This window comes from Mesoplodon mirus (genome assembly GCF_964341445.2).
Source record: "Mesoplodon mirus genome assembly, chromosome: 6".
Classification (NCBI taxonomy): Eukaryota; Metazoa; Chordata; class Mammalia; order Artiodactyla; family Ziphiidae; genus Mesoplodon; species Mesoplodon mirus.
The window spans coordinates 87,260,710-87,279,061 of NC_138982.1; the positions used below are offsets into that span (position 1 = coordinate 87,260,710).

Sequence of the window (18,352 nt, forward strand, 5' to 3'; positions counted from 1 at the left end):
ATGGTTTGAAATTTATAGGCTAGAAGTCTATGACCAATGGTAGAACTGTCATATGAACAGACTCATGTATCCCTGCCTTCAAGGGGCATAAATTTATCATTTTCTTACTCTCTTCCCTCCACATAGCATGGAGCCTTGCACAGCAGTAACTCAATAAAATGTTCTGATATTAAAAACAGATAAACTACTACTTGTTAAGCACATATCACACTCCAGGCATTATGTTAAAAAAATAAACACATCCCATTTAACCCTTAACAACAGTCCTAGGAGGCAGGTATTGTTTGATTACGAAATAGGTTTTGAGACTTTAAGCAACCCACTCAAGATTAGAGCTATGGAGTGGAGAAGCCCAAATTTAGTCTGATTTTAACATCTAAGCATTTATAATAATAACAAATAACTCAGAAGACCTTATTTAGCCAGTAGCTTTAACCTCTATTACCTTTAAAAAAAAAAAAAAAAGCCCAGGATGCCTCTTTTCCATTATTAACTGACTCTATGTTAGAATGGCAAAGAATAATATGCAGGCAAAAGGGAGAAGATGAAAAAGAGATGACATAACAGGTCATTCACAAACTAAAGAGCAAGTAGTATAACAACCAAGAATTGACTGTTCCTAGAATATCCATCTCCTAAAGAACTAAGATTTTTAAAGAACAACACACAATGCTGTGTTTTATTAATGCCTAGCTTTATAACACAAACATAAATAATTGATAATAATAGTAAAAATAAATTTAACTGTGAAGTAAATGGGCATATTTGGAACTAATAAGAATATTAATGAAAACAGACCCAATACAATTTTGCTACAGGGAATAGTAGTAGAAAATTTCTGGTTAATAGACTGTCATAAATTTGGAATAATAAATTTACCTGAAACACTATCTGAGAAATTCCTCTTATTTTTCTTATCTCTAAGACAAAACTTATTAAAGAGTTAAAAGTTATAGTGAAGCTAACATTAATATCCCATAAGACTTCTATGTGAATTTTTAGAATATTTCTTGATTTCAGGTTACAAAGAAAAAAACGAGTCACTGATTTTATATTTTAACTTACCAAGAATGTAAACAGCCAAAAAGATAGCTAAATGATACAAACAGTAAAGAAAATAAGCATTTGTTACATACTTCTGCTTAAAATTTACTTTCAGAAGCAATATGCTTATAATTTTAAAAATACCCAAAGGAAAGTCTCACAACTTGAATACTGTTGACTTTGATGTTATTTTCCTCACAATTTTTTATACAATTGTAATCAATACTACAATACAACTTTACATATTTTTAATAAGTATCATCTTTTTTTTTGCGGTACGTGGGCCACTCACTGTTGAGGCCTCTCCCGTTGCGGAGCACAGGCTCTGGACGCACAGGCTCAGCGGCCATGGCTCACGGGCCCAGCCGCTCCGCGGACGGGGCACGAACCCGTGTCCCCTGCATCAGCAGGTGGACTCTCAACCACTGCGCCACCAGGGAAGCCCAATAAGTATCATCTTAAACAGTATGATATTCCATTAAATGGATACCATAGTTTATGTAATAATTCTCTTTACAGTACCCCACTTTTTGTTATTTATATTTTTTACGGCTTCCCATTTTTTGCTATTTTTATTTTCTATGTTTTGCTAGTATACTTTCATTCACTTTAACTTACTGACTAGGTGAAGCCAAGGTAAGGCAACCAACTAAGGATCCATATGAATCCTCTTACGCTGCTGTCTCACAAGAGCAATTCTTACACACACTCTCCTACCTAGAAGTACTACCGTATTTCATCTAATCTAAGATACCATCAATTATAACATATTCCTTTATTTGATGTACTACTAAGAGGAAAACCAACATATTAAACTAAGACAGTCCAGAAACTGCAGGACAGACATTAATTTCAAAGGTATGAGATATGGGGGAAAAAAGGTATATCCTAGAAACGATAATATATGGTGTAAGAACTAAATACAGCACAATAATGTTTATATATAAAGTGGTCAGACTTGCCAACCTTTATTGGAATAAAGACCTAAGAAACAGAAAAACAAGATCTCTGAACTGCTAGCATGACAGTCTTAAAGCTTCTGCACATTGCAAGAGAACTTTGTATAGTCTTATTGACTCAATTTATGCACAATTAAAAATTATTACCTAATATTTTAGACCACTGCAGATTTAAAGTAACAAATCATTAAAGAGCTACACTCAAAGAATAAATAGAAGAGACAAGGAAATATTTTATGAATTGATAAATGGCCATGAGAATGACCTATAAGCATCAAAGAAAGGTCAGTTTGGGTTTATTATTTTGTAAGAAATGTGGGAAGCAATTTGGCAATACACAAGGCCTTTAAAAATATTCAAACCTTTTGATTTGTAAATTGTACTTCTGGAATATATCTGACATGTGGATAAGGATTTATTTATATATGTGTTATTTATTTATTTATTTATTTATTTATTTATTTATTTATTTATTTATTTATTTATTTCTGCCTGCCTGCCTGCCTGCACTGCATGGCTTGTGGGATCTTAGTTCCCCAACCAGGGATTGAACCCGAGCCCTCAGCAGTGAGAGCATGGAGTCCTAACCACTGGACTGCCAGGGAATTCCCTATGTGTTTATTTTAACATTACAATAGTGAAAAACTAGAAATATCTTTAAAATCCAATAACGATAAAGAATGAAGTATTAGTTTATTTCAAATCCTACAGTCTTCCCCCCCAAAAGTATTTAATAATAACAATAACAATAATAATAATGAAATTTCTTGGGTTAAACAGTCTATAACTCCAGGTTCACAGTGCCGAGGACTGTCCTTAACAAATTTTCTTCTGAGAGGATCCTTACTCTTCATGGGCTCTGAGCATTGCAGTGGCTCTTCGGCTTTTGGACAGGTTTTCTCAGATAAACTGTCTATGAGTTGCCTTTAATTATTTTTTTTAAATGCCGACAGTCTTGTATGACAACTATCCCTTTCAAAAGCAGTCAACCCAGAAATTTTACAACTACTTAAAAAAAAAACTATTGCTCAAAATACCTAGAAACTTCTCTTGAAAACTGCCTACAATTACCATACCACTCTTTTGAATGTTAATTAATGAGAAATTTCCTTGATTGCTCTGCCAAGAAAATACATCATGAGCAGGCCAAACACAAGCAATGCATGTATTTGAGAATGATATACACAGGAGAAGAGTCAGCATCAGCAGTGTTGCAGTAAAAATGCTACTACACCTTGTGTTATAAAATCATGCTTACATATTCAAATGGATCTGTCCTGTCATTTATTTCACGGATGGGAAAGAAAAGAAAGAAGATTCACAAACTGTGTGAAGGCTTATTAACTCAGTGTTTAAAAGGAACCATCACCCTAACTAGGTTTACCTCCAACTACGGAATTCATAAAATCTCTGCCATAAAATAAAAATATGACGTAAAGCATAAACTGGAGACAAAAGAGGAAAAGAACCCTGCTTAATATATATAGGTGAAAAAACACCTCACAATCTGGATTTAAAGATATGACTTCAGTCAAAGTCCACAGACTGAATTCAGAGGGCAAGAAATTTGCGTTTCTAACAGTCTGCCTAGTATTCTATGATTAACAACCAGGGTTTATTTAACTAAATTGGCTGTGGGGAGAGAAGGACTTAATCACAGATGGAGGTTTTCAATAGTATGGTTTGCTAAGGAATTAACTTCCAGTTCCCCCTGGTATGTGCTCACAGCCTTCAATATTGTTCTACTGTAGCATTTACCACTGCTGTAATTAAAAATCTGAGAACAGAATTTTTCAGTGTCTGTTTCTACTGCCAGACTTTAAGTGTGAGGAAAACAGGGACCACACCTGCTTTCTTCAATGAGTACCCCAATTAGATAGTAAAGCGTCTTGACACATAGTAGGCAATTACTAAATATTGCTCAGAGACAGTCTGGCAAAGGTGTGTGGGAAATAGGCATACGCCTTCACTGACTGAAAACTGATACAACCCCTTTGAAGTGCACTGAATACACATTCTGGCCTAATGCCCAACAGCCAAGGTTTTAAAAATCAGTATTTACCTGAGGCCAAAGCTGAAGCCAAATATTACCATCATAGAATGACCTCTTGATTTAAAAGAATAAAAATGTTTGTTAAAAGTTTAAAATGTTAAAGTTTTAGTGGTTATTTTATTTATTTTATTTTTTATTTTTTTGCGGTACGCGGGCCTCTCACTGTTGTGGCCTCTCCCGTTGCGGAGCACAGGCTCCGGATGCGCAGGCTCAGCGGCCATGGCTCACGGGCCCAGCCGCTCCGCGGCATGTGGGATCTTCCCGGACCGGGGGAAGAACCCGTGTCCCCTGCATCGGCAGGCAGACTCTCAACCACTGCGCCACCAGGGAAGCCCTTAGTGGTTATTTTGTTTGATGTTATCAATGCTAGAACACCAAATAATTATACAAAGAATAGATAAAATCTTATCTCCATTATTCTGCCTGGTATTATTATTTAAAATTTTACAAACAAATATTAGCTCAAAAAGGCTATACAGGGACTTCCTTGGTGGTGTGGTGGTTAAGGATCTGCCTGCCAGTGCAGGGGACACGGGTTTGAGCCCTGGTCCAGGAAGATCCCACATGCCGCAGAGCAACTGAGCCTGTGTACCACAACTACTGAGCCTGCACTCTAGAGCCTGAGTACCCCAACTGCTGAGCCCACGAGCCACAACTACTGAAGCCCACGTGCCTAGAGCCCGTGCTCCGCAACAAGAGAAGCCACCACAATGAGAGGCCTGCACACTGCAACGAAGGGTAGCCCCCACTCGCCGCAACCAGAGAAAGCCCATGTGCAGCAACGAAGACCCAGTGCAGCCAAAAATATAAAAATAAATTTATTTTTTTTAAAAAAGGCTATACAACCACACACAGAAATGGACAACTGACTAAAATGGAGACTTTTACACAATTAAAATGATGGGCAAGAGATCTGAAGATGTACTGCACAAAGAAGACCCATGAATGGCAAATAAATACATGAAAATATGCTTAATATTAGGAAAATGCAAAGGAAAACCACAATGAAATGCCACTCCATAACTAGCGGGGCTAAAATTTTAAAAGACTGACCACAGGAAGTGTTGGTAAGGATGTAGAACTAGAACTCTCACTGGCAGTTTCTTAGAGAGTTAAGCATACACCTATCATATGACCCAGTCATTCTACTCCTTGGTATTTACCCATGAGAAATGAAAGCTTATGTCCAAACAAAGACTTTTACATGGATGTTCATAGCAGCTTTATTCGTAACAGCCAAAAAGCAGAAAAACAACCCAAATACCTATCAACAAGTGAAGGGATAGACAAATTGTGGCATTTGTGGTATACAGTGAATACTCAGCAATAAAAAGAAATGCATCATAGAAACATGTAAAAGTAAGAGGTATGTCCCCCCGCCCCGGGGAAAGGGTTCCATTTATATAAAACTCTAGAAAATACAAACTAACCTATAGTGATAGAAAAGAGATCAGTGGTTCCTTGGGGATGGGCAGTGGGGAGGTATAGAAGGAAGGGATTACAAAGAGGCACGAGGAAATTTCTTTTGAGGGTGATGGATATGTTTACTATATTGACTGTAGTGATGGTTTCATGGGTGTATACATATATCAAAATGTTGAACAGTACACTTGAAATGTTTGCAATTATGTCAATTATACCTCAAAACTTTTTTTAAAAAGTACAAAGTATTGACAATATGACTCCTGTAAGGGCATAATGCTTACACAGAATACATCATATTCACTTTTGTTTTTACTGGTCATCTAACAGTTACAGAAGACTACACGATGCTATGTATGCCTATGATGCTAATAAGAGAACCTTAACCCTAGGAATATTGTAGGGGGAACAGCTGAAAACCACCACACAGGCTTTTGTCTGTTTAGAATGAACTAATGTGGCTCTTGATAAGGCTGTATGGGCACCCACTTGTCCAGTCAAGTTCGGCAAATCCTGAGAATTTCCACAGTCCCTTAACAGCTCAGGAGTATATTACTCAGAAATGCCTCTAAAGTACTTACTCATCTTTGTTTCAGAACAGGGCTTAATGGCAATATCTTGTGTGAGGATTTAGGAATATTATCTTGAACTGTTGAGCCATGAGGCATGAGGCATAGAAGGGTTTGTCCTCCAAGATTCAGGCTCAGCTCTAATATTTTAGGTATCAAAGTTGCTATGGTGCAATGATTCATTTGGAGGGTGAAGGTAGAGGGAGTTATTGTCTGTTGTTTTATTCTTCTCTGAGGTAGAAATAGTTTACAATAAAGAATTAATAGTCTTTATCATTGCCTATTTTTAGGTACTTCCCCCACCCTCCTTATCCAACAGCATCTTTGGGTGAGGATGAGATCATATTTAAAACACACACACACCACTGAACGATAGCAGGTACTATAAATCTACATTCAAGCACTGCAGGCGTACCAAGTTGGGACCTGAGCATTCTGTATTTTAAGTGTCTGCTTTGGATCACACTGAAGAGTTTGGGTGTCACTTAGCCTATTCTTCGGATTAATAAGAGATACTTTTCTTTCTTGAAACAAGTATTTTGGCAAGATACTGAGGACAGAACAGAAGTATGTTATATTCAAAATAATTTGTGGATATTGTAACTCATCTTAATAAAGTCCCTCACTGTCTGATTCTGCATTACCTAAGACTAGGACTTATAGAGTGACAACCCTTTTTTCACAAGATACAGTTATTCTTACATTTAGCTAGCTATCACACTCTCAATGTTCGTATTAATTGGCAATCTGATTCCCTATGTATTATTTGAGAGCTCTAACATAATTGTTTTGGTACATAAATTCAGCAACTTTCACAAGTATTAACAACTGTAATATTTTACTTTTAATAATTTACATTCAAACTTCAATGGACAGAATTTCAGTGTATGAGTCACATAAACAGCACTTCAAGTTATATCTAGAATGTTTATTATTATTTTAAAGTAACAAAAAGTCATGACATTTGCCAGACCTTGTCCTCATACTGACACTATTATATACTGATTAGATATGGGGTAACCTATGCTATCACATGATGGTAGATCACACGTAATTCAGGGATGCTAGAAATGTTAAAGGCATTCAGCTATTCAGCTTCCCGAAGACTCAAGCTAAATGGGCAGATTTTGGCAAAATACTGAGGACAAACCTGACCGTCAGTGCATCCCTAAATTGGACAATAATTTGGCAATACCCACCAAAATTCAAAATCCTTTGATCCACTTCTTCCATTTTTAGGAATTTACTTTATGTGTACAAAATGTGCTATTAACAAAATAATCTATTACAGCACTGTTTCTTACAGCAAAAGACTGGAATGTCCAATAATATGGAGACTACGCAGTTAAATAACTTTTGGTAGTCTGAGAGCTGTGGTGTTAAGATAGTAATCTCTGGAAAAAGACTCTCTGGGTTCAACTCCAGTGTCCTATTACTTATGAACTGTGTGACATTGGTGGGCATTTAACCACTCAAAGCCTAAACTGCCTCATCTGTTAAATGGGGATAAAAATAAGACCTAAGGTTGTTGAGAGCCTTGCATGACTTAATTCAAGAAAAGTGCCTGATACAGGAGTAAACTCTCAAAAAATTGTTGTGTAGGATGATGATGGTACATTAGTACAACTGAATACTAGACTATTATTTAAAAGAACGTGGCATCTTTAACTGTATCAATGTGGAAAAATCTCCAAGGTAACATTGTTAAATGAAAAATGTAAGGCCTGAGAATAACATGACAAGATGCTACCTTTGTAAACAAATACATGAGAAAAAAGAGTAAGGATGGAGAGAGGGGGAGAAAACGCACACATGTATGAATATAAAAATTTTACTGTATTTGTACATGTATTATCCGTTCAACTTAGTTAAAAATATTGAGTGGGGCTTCCCTGGTGGCGCAGTGGTTGAGAGTCCGCCTGCCGATGCGGGGGACACAGGTTCGTGCCCTGGTCCGGGAGGATCCCACATGCCGCGGAGCGGCTGGGCCCGTGAGCCATGGCCGCTGAGCCTGCGCGTCCGGAGCCTGTGCTCCGCAACGGGAGGGGCCACAACAGTGAGAGGCCCGCGTAGCGCAAAAAAAAAAAAAAAATTGAGTGATTCGATGAGTGCTAAAGCAATTAAGCCAAGTGATAAAATTACTATATATAACTAATTAACTGAGCAAAGAGCATAGTAACTAAATGATAATGGCAAATATGTACATGGCTCTTATTATGTAACAGTCGTTGTTCTAATTACTTTTCTTATATTTTTCATTTAATCCTCACAACACTTAATGAAATAAATATACTCTTAATATCCTTATTTTAAAGCTGAGAAAAATGCAATACAGAAACAAAAGAAACTTCCCCGAAGTCACACTGCTAAGAAGTAACGGAGCCAGGGTTTGAGCCAGTCTGGCTCCAGTACCTACACCCCTAACCTCCTTGCTTGCTATGTTGCCTCTCAATACTACTCTAAAATTACTTTTTATTTACATATATCCCAACTCTTTTCAAAAGAAATTTGTACATTCCTCAAATAATGAAAAACAGAACTCCCATATGATCCAGCAATTCCACTCCTGGGTATTTATTTAAAGGAAACAAAAACACTAACTAGAAAAGATATATGTACCCCACTAAGTTCACTGCAGTATTATTGACAATAGCCCAGAGATGGAAGCAACCTAAGTGTCCATCAGCAGAAAAATGGATAAAGATGATGCGGTGTGTGCATACAATGGAACATTAGCTGTAAAAAAGAATGAAATCTTTCCATTTGCAACAACAGAGATGGACCTACGGGGTTTTAGTGAAATAAGTCAGAGAAAGACAAATACTGTATGATTTCAGTTATATGTGGAATTTAAAAAACAAATGAACAAACAAAACAAAACAGAAACAAAGTCATAGATACAGAGAACAAACAGGTGGTTGCCAGAGGGAAGGGGATTGAGGGAGGAAAGAAACATGTGAGGGAGATTAAGAGGTACAAACTTCCAGTTGCAAAATAAATGAGTCACAGGTATGAAATGTATAGTGCGGGGAATATAGTCAATAAGTATGTAATATCTTTGTATGGTGACATGTCGTAACTAGACTTATTGTGATTATTTTAAAATGTATAGAAATATCGAATCACTATGTTGTATAGCAGGAGCTAACATAGTATTTGCTTTAAGTCAATTATACTTCGAAAACAAACAAATTCATAGAAAAAGAGATCAGATTTGTGGTTACTAGAAATAAGGGAGCAGGGGAAGGGGTAACCAGATGAAGGTGGTCAAAAGGTACAAACTTCCAGTTACAAATAAGTGCTAGGGATGTACTGTATAACATGATATATAATTACATTACTGAATGTTAAATATGAAAGTTGTTGAGAGTAAATCCTAAGAGTCTTCATCACAAGAAAAAACAATTTGTTTAACTTTCCTTAATTTTGTATCTATATGAGATGATGGATGTTTACTAAACTTACTGTGGTCATCATTTCATGATGTATGTAAGTCAAGTCATTATGCTGTACACCTTAAACTTACACAGTGCTGTATGTCAATTATATCTCAATAAAACTGGAGGAGAAAAATGTGTACAGTTTACAATAAAGAACATATACATAATTAAGTTAGTAAAACTGATAAGGAAAAGGGGAAACAAAAAATATCAACATGAGAAACAAATACAAATTCTTTAAACATGCAACAAATTTCACTCTAAAGCAGGGGTCCCTAACCCCTAAGAACCCGGCCGCACAGCAGGAGGTGAGTGGCAACAGGCAAGCGAGCGAAGCTTCATCTGCCACTCCCCATTACCGCCTGAACCCTCCCCCCCAACACCTGCCGCCACCCACCCCGTCTTCGGAAAAACTGTCTTCCATGAAACCGGTGCGGGATGCCAAAAAGGTTGGGGACCGCTGCTCTAAAGCATCTGTTATTTTCTATTACGGCTTTGAATGATATATTAATTTTAGATTCTTAAAAGGACTGAAATCAAGTACTAAATAACTTAATTTTGCTTCTTTACAGGCATTCTTATTTGAAGCTTTCTACGGAGAGTTAACGTTGTATCTAGTTTTTTTATTCATCAAAACCCAAATGTGGACTTTCCCTTATGCTGACCGTCAAACGATTATGTCAGGCAATAGACTCCATAATTGTACAATATGCTCTATTATCTCCAAGGCAGAAAACATTTCTGGAGGACTTAATATCCATACCAAAAATAAAATTTGTAACCCTATCTGGTAATGCCTATCACTTTTCTGTACATTTTTTTTTTTTTTTTTCTTTTTGCGGTATGCGGGCCTCTCACTGTTGTGGCCTCTCCCGTTGCGGAGCACAGGCTCCGGATGCGCAGGCCCAGCGGCCATGGCTCACGGGCCCAGCCGCTCCGCGGCATATGGGATCCTCCCAGACCGGGGCACGAACCCGTATCCCCTGCATCGGCAGGCGGACTCTCAACCACTGCGCCACCAGGGAGGCCCCTTCTGTACATTTTTAATGACAACTTCTTATTGGATGCCCATGGGTTATCACATACACAAAAAAATTAAGGAGAATTTATGGAATTAGCAGGGTAATTTATACACTTTCCCCTCAGATACCTAAGTAATTAAGACAAAAAAAAATTTCAGACAATTGCCATTTCTGGCCATTTCAAATGGAATCCTTCCTTTTGTTAATTCCTTCTTTGCCCTAAGAGATCTTTTACTTTTAATTAATTAATTAACTTATTAATTAATTAATTTCTGGCTGTGTTGGGTCTTCATTGCTGTGCGCGGGCTTTCTCTAGTTGCGGCGAGTGGGGGGCTTCTCTTCCTCGCGGTGCGCGGGCTTCTGCTGCAGAGCACAGGCTCCAGGCGTGTGGGCTCAGTAGTGGTGGCTCGCCGGCTCCAGAATGCAGGCTCAGTAGTTTTGGCACACGGGCTTAGTTGCTTCGTGGCATGTGGGATCTTCCCGGGCCAGGGCTCGAACCCGTGTCCCCTGCATTGGCAGGTGGATTCTTAACCACTGTGCCACCAAGGAAGTCCCTTCTTTTTAAAAAAGGTAGTTTTTTCTAATTACAGAAACACTACATGTTCATTGTAAAAATAAAAACACATAATACAGAAAAGGGTAAGAAAATAAAAACCACCTAAAATGCCCATCCATGTAGTGAGGTAACCACTAAACCTACACTTTGGTGACTATCCTTTCTGCAATTCAACTTGTACACATATGCACAAACATGTAGTTTTATGCATGTGTTATTGTGAATACCCTGCCTTTTTTCCTTTGTCTGTTTTCTTTTGCTTACTTCCTCCTTCCAGTGTTGATAATCATATAGGCATATACAAAACTCATGGTGTTTTTCAGCTGTTTAACAAAAATGGGATCTCGTTACATATATTTCTCTAAACTTTGCCTTTCTCACTTAAGATACATGATGGATCCTTTTAGGATGTATTTGGAAATCCTTTCGATTCACCAGTATGGATTTAACTCCTACTTTTTTTTTTTTAACTCCTACTTTTAATGGACTTTAAAAACATAAAATCTATAAGTTATATATCAATACCCCTACTGGCAGGCATTCCCTCTGTTCCCAGGCTTTTGCTACTTCAAACACTGCTTTAATCGACATTCATGTCAACACTTGCTACTTACTGGTGTTTTTATTCTAAGGAAGAGTCCATACGGTGGGAATGTTGGATGGAAGAATATGTATTTTTAATATTAACAGATATTGCCTGATTGTTTACGAAAAAAACTAACAATTTACATCTCCACTAGCATTTTATGAGAAAATCCTTTACCACACATCCCTGCTAGCGGTAGGTTTACCACTTAATTTCTGCTAATCAGAAAAAAATTTTCATTGTTAGTATATTGATTACTAGTGAAGTTATACATCTTTTCGTAAGTTTGTTGAATGTTCGGATTTCTCTTGAAGTTCTGGTCATATGCTTTACCAATGTTTCTACTGTGTGGACTTTTTCTTAATATGTAAAAGTTCTGACAAGTGTTACCTCTATCTGTTATACATATTTCAATTTTTTTTCAATCTGATTTTTGTCCTCTATTTTTGCCATTGAAAAATTCTTCATTTCTATGTGTTCTCATACACCTATGTTTACTTTTATGACTTTCAGATTTCCTATCTTGGTTTAAAAGGTCATCACTACATCTAGATTGTATATATAAAAAAATTTTAGGAATTAATATTTTTAATATTTTATTTTAAATATTTAAGTTTTTAATCCATCTTGAAACTAGTTGGTGCATATGCTGCAAAGTACTGGCTCAAGTTAATTTCTTCCAGACAGACAAGCTGTGTCAGTTACATTTACTATATATGTCCCCGTTTTTCCCACTGGATTCAAATATCACTTCACCATGTATTAAATTCTTTTATATGCTGAGATTTACTTCTGCTTTTTAAAATTCTGCTGAGCTTAGAGGCCTAAAAACATACCTGCACCTATAAACTTAAATAACGTATTCAGTTATCTGGATAAGTCAAAACATTTTCACTTAGGATATCCAAGTAATTAAGAAGAAATCATCATTTAAATGCCGAATTCTCCATACCAAATTAAAAAATTATTGCCCAAAGCAATAAATAGTTATTGTAGGAACTCAAATATAAATTTTAAAACTTTCTTAAATCTCCTAATCTGACTTATTTTGATGCATTTCTGTCCATCTTTTTCAATATGTATACACAATCATTACCACACATACAGTTTCTATATCATGCCCTTTCTTCAATTTTATAAGTGTTTTCTAATTTAGTCTTCTCTATTTTATTTTTAAATAAACACTTAAAAGAATTAAACTAAGAAATAACTAAAACAAAACAAAGTCTGGTTGTTTTTCATTGCTCAAGCACATGAGGAGCTCTTCTGCATTATATCATGCATTACCCACTTTATTTTCAATGAAATAAGCCTAACTATTTTTCAGAAAAGAAATAAAACATGGCATGTTGTTGATATAATTTTTAAAAAGGTTTGTCAACGGAAGAACAACCGTTTCTACAGATAGCATTAAGATTCAGAAAAACACTGAAAATTTTATTGTAGTAGCTAGTCATAGTATTGACACCAAAAAAATAGCAACAAAAAAAACATAGGTTAAATCTCAAAATACCTATGAAATACCACCAATTTTGAAGGCTAAGTGCAGTTGTGAAATTTATTAAACAGAGCGAACTACAAACAAATATAAAGGGGCGTTTCAAAAAAATTAATCATTAAATAATTTTATTCACAGCAGTAACTAATTCTAAAGATGACTTTAATAGTTACAGGTAAAAATAAAGATTTATTACTATGAAAATATACATCTATTTCAGCTATCTTTATAAACACACACAATGTATATTATTTACTATACATATAATATGTATATACTATATATATATAAAATAATACACTTATATAAACCGAAGTCACTTTCAGTTCACAACAGGAAACAAAGAAAAGTCTCTACAGAAAAATTAAATGGAAAATATGGTTATTGATCATAATTTATTTCACTATAACAGAAAACTTGACATTAAAGACACTAAAGAGAATATTCAATAATCTCAATAAAATCTTTCCTTGAAACAAATGAGTTATTTTTTTCAGGACTAAGGTGAAACATAAACTCATGATAGCTACACTTCAATTATTGTTTAATTTACTGCTATTTTCCAATACAAAACCACTAAACCTTGTGAATCATCAACCTAGGAAGGGAAAAATTTTACTCTAGTTCACGTCTCCACTGTGTTCTCTATATTCCTATGTCTACTTCAAATGAGGATAAAAATAAGGCATAAAAACATTTAGAATAAAAGCCAGAAATTTTAAATATAAGCTAAACTCAAAAGTTCCACCTCTATAGGGTGGTATAATTTTAATATATTTCTATAATCCATTGTAGGGATAATAATTTAGAAATACAATACTTCCTTAAATTGATTCCACATATGAATGATCACGAGCTCTGGAAAGTCTTTATATAGAAAATATTAAGTCACTGCAGTTGCCAAAATAATAGACTTTATGCTGATATTTCTTAGCTCCTATTAATAAATATATTTTAGAATCTTTGCTAGAAGTACATTTTTCTTGCTATTTTTTTGGTAATAAGCCTCATTTCAAATTCTACTCCTTACTCCATACCCCAAACTTGTTGCTCAATTTTATAGGATATCTAAAAGTCTCCTTTAGAAATTAGGTATATAAAATCAAACTAGATATCAGCAAAATTAATTTTTTAAATGTACAAAGTATGTACTAGGTCCTCTGCATCATGATCTAATTTAATAGTATCTGTGGCATAGATTTAAACACGAGGAAATTTAAGCTTAGATTAAGTAAATTGTCCAAGGTCACACAGCTTAAATAAGTGGTAAGGCCAGACTTGAACCCAGGTCTATAGATCAGGAAATACCACTTAGTTTAAAAAATACTTTCACATAGATTACCTAGGGTTTATCTCACTTGAAATCATAATACCCTTGATAGAAAGGTTCCTAAGTATCAAACCATAAGCCCCCATCCCCAACTTTACTTAAAAGCACATAGCTAAAGTGGCAGTACTTAATGATTTTCTGACTTTTAGTCTAGTGCTGTATCACGTGTAGCCTGTACAGTGCCTCTTTCTTCAATAAGCACAACTCACTCCTCTTCCCTTCCCTATCATGCAAACACATACGTTGTGAAAATAAGTTGATCACTACATTAATAAAGTCCATCTGAGGTTTATATCTATTCTATTGACCATGATTTGGATGGTTACTATTAACAATTTATATTTGAAAGCTAATACCTAGTGCATAAACTCAGTAGGAGCTATGATCTGCAAGAACTTTAAAAGTAGTTTAATCTCCCTGTCCAACTGTCAAACACTCATTCAATAAACAATTTATTGAATGCCTACCAGGTACTTCTGCATCCTGGTGCTAAAGACACAACAGTAGAGACACTGTCCTTGAATTCCTAGGAGCTTTACAGTTTACTAAGGAACAGCCCAGCAAACAGTATTTAAATACAACGTGCTAGAAATGAAAATAGAAGAATAGAAAATACTGTGTAGTAGTCTATAGAAGTGAGTGCCTAGTTCTGCCCACAGAGGAAGAAAGCATCTTGGTGGTGGCCATAATCTACAAAGGCAGTGACATATAAGAAAGACCTCAGAGTAAGCACATAAGACGTGCCAGGGACCTGAACACAAAAACCCCCGTGTGCCCTTTAATGTTGGACTACAGCATAATTCTCTAATGAATGTTAAGATTTCTACATATAGGGAATTCCCTGGTGGCCCAGTGGTTGGGACTTCGCACTTTCACTGCCGGGGGCGGGGGTGGGGAAGGGGGGTGCCGGTTCAGTTCCTGGTCAGTGGTCAGTGAACTAAGAACTAAGATCCCATGAGCCACGTGGCATGGCCAAAAAAAAAAAAAAAAGATTTCTGCATATAATACTCATAGATGGATAAAAAGCTCGTCTCAGAAATGGTTTCCACACTTCACATCACTTGTTTGTGTGTGTAAATCGTGTATAACGTCAAAGCTCTTTTTCAAATTCAACTTTAGTAGCAATTTAGTCACTAATTCCTGCTGCCAATCTTCCAGATTTCATTAGTGGTCTAAATTATTGCTTTTGCAAGTTCCCTAAAATCAGAGGAACTGTGAAGTAAAATTGCAAACTCATTCAACCTCTTTCACATTGACATTTTCTCCTCTAGTACTCAATCCTTTTTAGCCTGTTTTCTCTATTCCATTTTGGTCTCACCCAGACAGGACTGGTTTGGACTTCAAGAATTCCTCTTATTTGGTGGAATGTTACCTGGGCAATGAAGCAACACTGCTTACATTTTTCTCTCCTCTAGTGATCAGGGAACCTCACTCTGGAGCAAACTAATGGATAAAACTATATTTATATCGGTAGCAAGCATACCGATACATAAACATAAACAAATTAGTGCTTTTGTCCAATATAGGTTATATGCACAAAATGCTAAAACTGTAAATCATAACAGTGGCCTTCGTCATTACTCAGAGAAAGCAAGAAAGATCTTTAAGGTTATATTTTCTAGTAATGAGCATCAATAAGCAAGTTTCTCTATTTTGAACTTACTATAAAACATTTTGTTAAACTGATATTACTCTAGAATTTTAACTTCCCCCTTAACAAAATAAGACCAGTTTATTGCAGAGAATTTGGAAGATACCAGAAAAACAAAAATAAGCCAGTCATACCCACCACTCAAAGATAATGATTCCATCTTCCTCATTTTTCAGCTGTCTTTTTAATGGATTCTTCAATGACATGGGTTAGAAAACTCTAAGGCTTAACTAAGAATATAATTTTTTCAGATTAAGAAAAAGTAATTTAAATTTTAAAAATCAAATTTGTAATTTCTGTAAGGCCTTTCAATTTAAAAGAACCAAGGGACTTTCTGAGTTTGCAGTATAAACAAGAGTTTAACCCCAAACAGAAAAACACTCTTCCCTAAGGCACATTGTTTGGGGTCAAAACATTGGTTACTATATTACATGTGAAAAGGGAGTACACTGGGTTGGGCAAAAACCTAAACAATCCTTTCTGCACTTTCAGAAAATACTGTTCATCAAAATCTGAAGAGGTCACCTGGAGCTTTACAAATGGGGAAAGCTAAGGAGGGATACAAATGCTACTTAACATAAATTTACCACTAGTCAAGGAATTGACTGGAAGTGGCAATTAAGTAGGATTTTAGGGAGAAATGGCAAGAGGATGTCAAAGGCAGAAAATATGAAGTCAGCAACATCTCGACTTAACCTCCTTACCTTTAAGTTTATGGTCAAACACATTAGTTTAATTATCTTTCCAGCCCAATTAGTTTCTGAAGAATTACTTCCCTTTCAGGGAGGTCACTTTTCCATAAGCTAGCCTGGGTCTCCTGCAGATCATGACATCGCAACACCATCTTTCAACGCCTCCCCATTCAATCTAGACTGTCGCATTACCAACACCTCCTGTTTTGAAAGTAGTATATATTTATTCTTTCAACTGTCCTCTCCTTTTCTGCACCATTAAGTCAGAGAAGAGAAAGGTAAACGGCCACCTTTTACCCTTCCAGATCCATTCAAAGCTTGTGGACATCTATAAAACGCCTCTCGCACGGATGTCAGATAAAAACTAAGAATTAACTGAGAATGCACATTCGGAAGCAAGCTTTACAGTGACTCCGCAGTGAGGGCCACATCGGTGACATTCTCTCCTAAGCCTGTCTCACAGGAGACGCCTCTGCCTCCGGGGTTTTTCCTATCTCCCTGCTCCCCAGCCCGAGGCTGAAGGTAAAGACCTTACAAGGCCTCTGCCAAAGAACAGGGGATTGAGACCTGGAGGCTACTGCAGACCCCGAAGAATGCCTGAACCAACCACTACCCGAAGCCCCAAAGACTCGAAAGGGGAACCATAATGGCGGCACTCACCCCCAGCCCCGGGAAAGGTGGACATGTGAACTCCTAGGTTGCAGGGGCGACCACAGTGGGGGAGCGGGTGTCAAGATAACTGGAGAAATTAGATCGCCGGTGCAGGATGACAGCGAGGGGAAGCCCGGGACAGCAGAGGCCACCATTCACACTCTCTCTTCTCTTCCTCCTCCCACCTCTTCTCTTCTATCCCAGCCAGCCTCCGGTTACCGGTCGCCACTCACCTGCCGGGGCGCGAGGTCCAGAAACTCTGCCGATCACCTACCCAGAGGCTCTGTCACTGTGGGAGGGGAAGTCTTCAGCTGCAGAGGGGGCGGGTCTAGACAGTCACGTGACCCCGGGCTCCGCCCTGTTCTCCCCAACCGGGCTTGCTGCATCTCCAGTGCCTGTATTTTTGCGGATCGTTTGAACATTAATTTTCTTGCGATTAGATTTTAGGAGAACAAAAACAAAACAAAAATGTCCGCAAAGATTATGTTGTAAAGTGCAACGTAGAAGGCGTGGGTGGAACGGGCTAAAGTGCATTGCTAAGGAAGTGACGTTCACGCCGTGGTCTAGGGGCCGGAAATGGAGATGGAGTTCCGCCCCCCTGGGGCTCGCCGGCAAAAATCCCAGGCTTACGGGTTTGGGGCCATCACGTGATATCGAAACCGAAATGTGCTGGACGGAAGCCAAGTTATCCGGCCAATTGTTAATTACACCTATTTGTCTTAAAAGCACTAATTTACTTAAGTGTCCCACAGGCTTCTTTACATTTAGAGGAACCAGCTTTATAAAATCTTATTAGGAGACAGGAGCGTTTGAAGGTCATACTGGAGACTACCAGCTGGGAGGACCAGGGCCGGGGAAGACTGATCTTGTTGAAGTGGG

The 18,352-nt window shown here is 37.2% G+C and overlaps 1 protein-coding gene across 2 annotated transcripts in view; it reads right to left on the minus strand.

Moving 5' to 3' along the window:
- The window catches only part of ATP6V1A (ATPase H+ transporting V1 subunit A), a gene marked incomplete at its 3' end in the record, with an annotated part of 62,665 nt that extends 44,833 nt beyond the window's left edge, over window positions 1-17,832 (minus strand). The window contains exon 1 of one of the 2 annotated variants that reach the window (XM_082626148.1): window positions 17,707-17,832. Of the gene's footprint in view, window positions 1-17,482; window positions 17,674-17,706 lie in introns of those variants that run through there. The other variant, XM_082626147.1, reaches the window with a different exon arrangement.
- Between the last annotated feature and the right edge of the window lie 520 nt (window positions 17,833-18,352).